An 8,255-nucleotide genomic window follows, 5' to 3' on the forward strand; every position below is an offset into this window, starting at 1 on the left:
AAAGCTAAAAATGTGGACAGGAAGTGAAGATGGTAATGGTTCTGGGGATGGTCCAAATTCAGAATAGGAAGAAGTGGACAGTGAATGGTGAATGGAGTATTTGGAGAATTGATTTCAGCACAACTGAGTGGTCAACTCATTCACTGAGATTCTTATGCCATTGAGGAATAGGCAGCAACTATCTTTTCCCACAGAAGATGGCATGACTAAGGACACAAAGGAGGAAGACATAGAATGCTACCAAAAGTATCTTCCAACTCCCAGAAGATATAGGGAACATTCAAGTCAGAAAAAAAAAAAAATCTACCAGCTCACTCTATGTGGCAACATAACCAGTCTTTTCTAACAGCTAAAGATAAACTGATAAAGCAAAAATAATCACCAATAGGTAAATATCAAAAGTCAATCTCAAATATGAGAGGTGGGGGAATAAGAATGCCCAAATGTATTACAAAATCTAATCTAATTGTCCTTTTCCTATCCTCTTCTTATTTATCAACAGCTTTTAATAAAAGTTTTGACCACTCCCTTCTTGAAATACTTGTTTTCCTTGGCTGCCATGACACTATATTCTAGTGATTTTTCCTTTACTTCTCTAATGACTTCTATTTACTCTTGTATGCTAGGTCCTTCTATTAGTTTGCTAGGGTTGCCAGAACAATATACCACAAGCTGAGTGGTGTAACAGAAATTTATCAGGGGTTCTGGCCAAGGTGGAGGTGTAGATAGAAATGCTTCATTTCTTTGCACAACCAAAAGAAGGATAACAGCCAACTTAAAATCAATAAACAATCAGAAGTGCCAGAAAATCAAACTGCATGGGACTCCAACAACCAAAGAATTAAAGAAACATTCATCCAGATGGGTAGGAGGGGCAGAGATGGGAGAAGAAATGCAGCAAGGCAACAGACCCAGTGGGTAAGGTGGGGCTGGCTGAATGAGAAACAAAAGGCTCAAAACCTCTAGATGTAAAATATTGCAGGGTTGCCATAGTGGGAGAAACTCCCAGTCGCACAGGAGAGTTCGTTGGAAAGAGGGGCTAGAGACAAGCAAGTGAGCCACATCGTTCCCTCTCTGACTCCTCCCCCACAGACAGTGCCACAACACAGCAAAGAGGGCCACCCCACTTTGGTGAATACCTAAGGTTCTACCCCCTTACAACATAACAGGTGCACCAACACAAAAATATGGCCAAAATGAAAGAACAGATAAAAAAAATCCAGAAAAAGAGCTAGGAAACAAGGAGACAGACAACCTATCTCATGCAGAGTTCAAACACTGGTGATCAGGATGCTCAGAGAATTGATTGAGCCCAGTCGTAAAATGAAGGAAGAAATGAAGGCTACCCAAAGTGAAATAAAGCAAAATATACAGGGAACCAACAGCGAAGGGAAGGAAATCGGGACTCAAATCAATGACTTGGAACAAAAGGGAGAAATAAACATTCAACTGGAATATAATGAAGAAACAAGAATTCAAAAAAATAAAATGAGGAGAACCTTAGGAACCTTATGGGACAATTTTAAGTACCCCAACATCCAAATCATAGTGGTGTCAGAAGGAGAAAAACAAGAGCAAGAAATTGAAAACTTATTTGAAAAAATAAAGAAGGAAAACTTCTGCAATCTGGTGAAAGAAATAGACTTCCAGGAACTCCAGGAAGCCCAGAGAGTCCCAAATAAATTGTACCCAAAGAGGAATACACCACAGCACATCATAATTAAGTTACCCAAGATTAAAGATAAAGAGCGAGTCCTAAAAGAAGCAATAGGAAAGGAGAGAGTTAACTACAAAGGAGTTCCCATAAGACTATCAGCTGATTTCCCAAAAGAAACCGTGCAGGCAAGAAGGGGTTGGAAAGGAGTATTTGAAGTCATGAAAGGCAAGGACCTACATCCAAGATTACTCTATTCAGCAAAGCTTTCATTTAGAATGGAATGACAGATAAAGTGCTTCCCAGATAAGGTCAAGTTAAAGGAGTTGATCATCACCAAGCCCTTATTATATGAAATGTTAAAGGGACTTATCTAAGAAATAGAAGATCCAAAATGTGAACAGTAAAATGACAAACTCATAACTATCAACAACTGAACCTAAAACAAAAACAAAAGCGAAGCAAACAACTAGAACTGAAACAGAATCAGAGAAATGGAGATCACATGGAGGGTATCAGTGGGGAGTGAAGAGGAAGAATGTGGGGGGGAGGTACAGGGAATAAGAGGCATAATTGGTAGGCATAAATTCACAGGGTTGGGGGAGGTTAAGAATGGTATAGGAAACAGAGAAGCCAAAGAACTTATATGTACAACCCATGAACATGAACTAAAGGTTGGGGGTGGAATGCTGGAGGGTGGAGGGTTACAGGGCAGAAGAGGGATAAAGGGGAGAAAAAATTGGGAAAACTGCAATAGCATAATCAATAAAATATACTTAAAGAAAAAAGAAATTTATCATTTCACAGTTCTGGAGGCCAGAAGTCTGAAATCAAGCAGTCAGCAGGTCCATGAACGCTCTAAGGAGCGTTCCATGCCTCTCTTCTAGCTTCCGGTAATCCTTCAGTTTGTGGTAGCGTAACTCCAAGCTTCACATGGAGTTTTCCCTTTGTGTGTTGTCTATTTCCAAATTCCCTCTTTTTACAAAGACACTAGATATAATGAATTAGGGGCCCACTGTACTCCTCATCTTAAGTAGTTAATTAAGTACATATGCGGAGTATCTATGACCTCATCTTAAGTAATTATAGCTACGTTATTTCTAAATAAGGACACATTCTGAGGTACTGGGTTGGGGCTGGCGGGGAGGTGGTTAGGATTTCAACATAAAAATTTGAGGCCCTGGCCAGATAGCTTAGTTGGTTATTGAGTGTTATCCTGATATGCCAAGATTGCAGGTTCGATCCCCAGTCAGAGCATATACAAGCACCAACAAATGAATGCATAAATAAGTGGAACAACAAATTAATGTTCTCTATCTCTCTCTCTCTCTCTTTCTCTCTGCCCCTCTCCCCCCACCCTCTCTCTCTCTAAAATCAATAAATAATTTTTTAAATATGAATTTGAGGGGACACAATTCAACTACAACAACTCTTCCTTTCAACTATCTGCTAAATGATAGTGTGCTATATGGCATGCCATCAAGTCGTTCTTTCCTTTCTCTATACTTTTTATGTTTTCATCAAGTCTGATGGCTTTAAATATATGCTGATGACCCTGACTTTATCTCACTACTGACCTCTCCCTAGAGCTATATCCAACCGTCTACTTGATATTCACATCCCTAATAGAGATCTCCAAATTGTTGCATCCAAACAGAATTAATGCTTTTCCCAACCACAACTCTACTCAACAAACCAGTCCTCCCCATATCAAAAACTGTAGTGCTACCAATTCAGCTGCTCAAATAAAAAAAACCTAAAGGCCATCCTTGATCTTTCTCTTTCTCTTATGTTCCATCATATGTCCTGAATCTTCTGCATTCAAAATATAGAACATACCCATTTCTCTCCACCCCTATTATCACACCCAAGTCCAAGCCAGCAGCACTTTTGCCATAACTAAAGCCACAGTCCTATACCTGATCCCTCTTGCCCTCTTTCAACTCACTCTCAAAATCATCCAGTGTTATTGTGATAGAGCATGCATCAGATTATGTTACTCAGTAACTTAAAATCCTAAAATGCCATTTTTAAAAATCATCTACGTGCATCTTACCACAGCCTGAAAGGCTCTTCCAACATGGTCTGCAACTAACTCTGGTCCCATCCCTCCACTTGTTCATAATGCACCAGCCAAATGGTCTCTCAGTTTGTAGAACATTTCACACTGTTCCCCATCTTGAAGACTCTACATACACATGCTATTTTTCCCATCCAGAATGCTCTTCCACAGACTGTGTGCATGCATGGTTCCTTCTCATCCTTCAGCCTCCTTACAGCAAGCCTTAGAGAAACTTCTCACTAATCAAACTTTATAAATAACCCTGCTCAGTTACTGTCTGTCCCACCCCTATTTATAACAACCTAAACTTATCCTGTTTATATTTATGTTTATTTGTACATTATTTTTCTCTTCCAATCTCCATTAGAATGTAAGTTCCTCAAGGTCAGGAATCAAGTCTGTCTTTTACCGCCATATACTCAGTATTATTTTACCTGAAACACAATTAACTTCTATATATATAGGGCTTAATGTATGGGCAGATGAATAGAAAAATTAATAGACCCTAGAAATCACCTTATTCAAATCCCTGTATATTAAGTATGTAAACAGTGGCTCTAGCCCAGGAGCCTATGTGGAAGAGAACTTTCTTCCAGAGGCAGAGAGATGCCCTCACCTTCCTACAGCAATGGGCAAACTCCCCACTGCCTTCAAAATCCAAATTCTCTCCAACCTGTGCGCACAACTTCATCTTCTACAACTTCCTTCCCCCAACCTAAGATCATAAATACCACTCATGTTCATGATGTTACTTCCCTTTACAATGCTTTTTTCCCCCTCCTGCTAAACATCCTTCAAGATTCCCTCTATTGAGCTTTTCCTTGTAGCCATTGCTACTACTCTGTACTGTCATGGGCCTTCATGCATAGCTCTGCCACATTTATTCTAATGTATGACAATTATACAATTAATTTCCCCCATTTTACTGTTAATACTTTGCATAAAAGTTATGTTTTATGTATCTACCCACTAGTGCCTAGCATGGTGCATCAACAAAATATAGAGAAGAATGTGTTGACTGCTAGCTATGTGCATATCAAGAAACATTTGAGAATATTTCATTATTGCTCCATGGAGTGAGAGGAACTGGAACATTTTAATGCTTGTTATTCTGCCAGCTATCTGACCACCATTAGTGAGCCAGTGGGAGAGGAAATTTTTAATTTGTGAAATGGACATTTGTTAGTTATAGCTTATCACATTTGAAAATATTTACACTATGTCCAAAATGGACACACCAGTACACATAGACCCAACCTTTTCACCTCCAATTTTCAATTTTTAAAAGTAGTAAGAGGTAGCTGGAATTATTAGGAAATTCTCCAGCTTGTACTTTTTTTAACTTTTAGCATAGGCACAGAAAGCACTTCTTGAAACTATTTAATGTGTATTTAATGTTAACTTTTATAATAACCGTACATTCAATCGCATTGGTCAAAGCAAGTTATAGCTCTTCCGTTTGCCGACCAAAGGGTGGGTTGATCAGCACCAAGGACAGAGGAACATTGTGCCAAAAGATAGCCTTTTTTGCTGGTTTTTCTAATAATAAACAAATGTAAATGCCATTTGCATGGTAGAAATGTTTAATTTTATTTTTTAATTGCAGTTTACATTCAATATTATTTTGTATTAGTTTCAGGTATATGGCATAGTGGTAGACAATCATAGACACTACAAAGTGATCACCCCAATATTTCAATTACCCATCTGGCATCTAGAGGGTATTATGCTGAGTGACATAATTCAGAGATAGAAAGACAAATGCTTTAAAATAAAATTTAAAAAAAGAAAGACAAATGCCATATGATTTCACTTATTTGTGAAATCAAAAGGTCACTCTTAAGGCTGCTTATAAAATGACAGCTATGATATCAGATGTTTTACCAAGAAAACACTGGTTTGAATGCTCCTCTAGGGGTCATGAGAAGAGAGCTCCTCTGGATTTGGGTCAAATCAGAGGATGGGGTCTTAAGAAAATAACCATTCCTCTGAGATGTCTCCATGTAGCATGATTTCCTTTATATATTGACCTATGTTTATTCACTTTTTCCCTTTTTAAAAAAGATTTTTTTAAATTTATTTTCAGAGAAAGGGGAAATGGGGGAGAAGGGAGAGAAATGTTGATGTTCGAGAGATACATCAATCAGTTGCCTCTCACACACCCCCAGCTGAGAACCTGGGCCAAAACCCAGACATGTGCCCTGACTTGGAAGCAAATCAATGACCTTTTGTTTCACAGGCCAGCACTCAATACACTAAGCCACACCAGCCAGACCAATTCACTACTTTTTTGACAATGTGTTTTTCTTTTCCCAAACCGCCAACATTTTCATGCTGAAGTAACTGTAAACACCTACCTAGAAAATGTGGAGAAAATTTGCTCTTTTTACCTGTCTAGTACTTATGATCCTTTTTGCCTTTGCAAACCACCTTTCAAACAAATAAGCTGTTGTAAAAAGATACTAAGGAATTTTTTATGCTTGGAGGGGTAAAGATTTTATTGAAGTTGTGTTTAAAATGGGAGTCCCTGTCTTTCAGCAATAGATTCTGATAGTTACAAATAAAGTAATTTGATGTCTGGGATTTGCTTTAAAATAATCCAGGATCAGGGGTGTAGGTAGATATAAAGGGAAAGAAGACAAGATTGGCTATAAGTTGCTAAATGTTAAAGCTGGAGGATGGGAACATGAAAATTAATTCTACTTTTTCATATGTTTGAAAATTTCCATTAAGATATACATATATGTAAGTGTACATGCATACATGCTATTGAGAGGCCACAAAAAAACCCAGTGATTTCTGAAGATCTTATGGACCTGCACCTAAGAGATAATGAAGAGCAAGCTCTAATACTTCAGCTCTAAAAGCAGCTTAAAGAAGGCCAGGTTATAACTGTCCTGTGAAGATTTGAGATTTTGTCTTGCTCAAGCCCATGGGATGAAATAGGAAGTTCAGATGTCTAGGCATGATCACTTTCTTCTGGAGGAAGATGTCTTAGGAGATAAACTTCTAAAAAATGAAACCTTTCATGTACCTGCCTGACAAAAATCAGCTTGGGGCAGCCTAGAGTTGCAGGAGCTGAGGCTGAGCATAAGGAGGGGGTGCTTGGTTTGTAATGATGAATCCAAAGTCAAAACCTAAAGTTCTAGGTAAGAACCAAAAGAAAAGAAAACAAAAAGATTTTTAAATACAAAATGGGCTGGATATGTGCAGGGAACCAAGATATGATGCTACACACAACAGGATGGAAAGGAGCTAAAATGAGGAGGGTGGAGAGGTACAAAAACACACGTAAATATTCTTTGTGGGTGGGGGCTGGTAGTAGTTTTTCATGAAGCAGCCATGTCAGAAGCAAGGAGCTGACAGAGACAGATGTATAAAATTTTTAAATGAAAGTAAAAGTAAACCTGTGAAACTGCATACACAGGAAGAACTACTGTGACGCTATGGACTGTAGATAATGAGGTAGAATGTCAACCATTTGTGAGGCACACTCTAAGCACCTGCCATACGTAGTTTTTAAAAAAAAAAAAAAAAAAACCTGCAACGAGCTAACATTCTATTGGAAGAAATAAATGTATTTGCCAATTATTTAAAAATGCAATAATTTCACTTTTCATTTACACAGAAAGCATGGCCTCCAGTTTGCTGCAGTCCGCACCATTCTCTATTGTCTAATATCCTTCCTACTTCACTCAATTTATGTTATCTGCCTGAGCCCCTCAGGCTTTTGTGTTAGTGACACCAGGTCTCTAATGTCCCTGGGTTACTTGTAACACTAGGCTCTCTTAAAACCACCAAATTGCCCAAGGACTATATAAAAGACCCTATTCTTAGTTGAATATGAATTCTGGGCTGTCAATACAAAGAAACGTTGGGCAATGATATACCACTTCGCTGATATCTCAGCGTCCTTAACTCTAAAGTGAAGGTAATCCTATCTCCTTTATAGGATTTCTGTGGGACCAGACATAGGTCAGTTCTTACTCCTGCTTTGGATCTCATCCCTAACATTACTTCCTCAAAGAAAGCTTCCCAGACTTCCTGACTAGGTCAATAAAATATGTAGGTTCACAGCATCACGTTTCGCAGTTGCAACTGTACCTTAGTTTGTTGTCTATTTCATTAACCACACTGTAAGCTCAGAGGTGGCAGGGATCCTCTTTGTACTCACAACCTATCACCGTGCCTGGCATAAAACAGGTGTTCAATACAGATTATTTTAAAGACGGAGAGAAAAAGAAAGAAACGAAAGACAAGAAAGCCGGTTAGACCATCCCTGGCCTCCATGAGGTGCACTGCAGCTTCTCTGACCCTCTCTCACAGAATGCCTGAGGAGGGAGTGCCAGTAAGGCACAGTATGCTGGGCACAGCATGATCTGGGGTTCCACCGAAGCTGGCAGACTCCGGCAGCCGGTCCTGGTGCCACCAGGGCCGCCTCCGCCAGAAGGGGAAGTAGAGCCCGGGGTGGGTGCGCAATAGGCAGAGATCTCCTATCAGGTCTAGCCGCACCGCTTCCTCAGAGCTCGGGTGGCCAGA

This window comes from Phyllostomus discolor, chromosome 3 (genome assembly GCF_004126475.2).
Source record: "Phyllostomus discolor isolate MPI-MPIP mPhyDis1 chromosome 3, mPhyDis1.pri.v3, whole genome shotgun sequence".
In the NCBI taxonomy this organism is placed as follows: Eukaryota; Metazoa; Chordata; class Mammalia; order Chiroptera; family Phyllostomidae; genus Phyllostomus; species Phyllostomus discolor.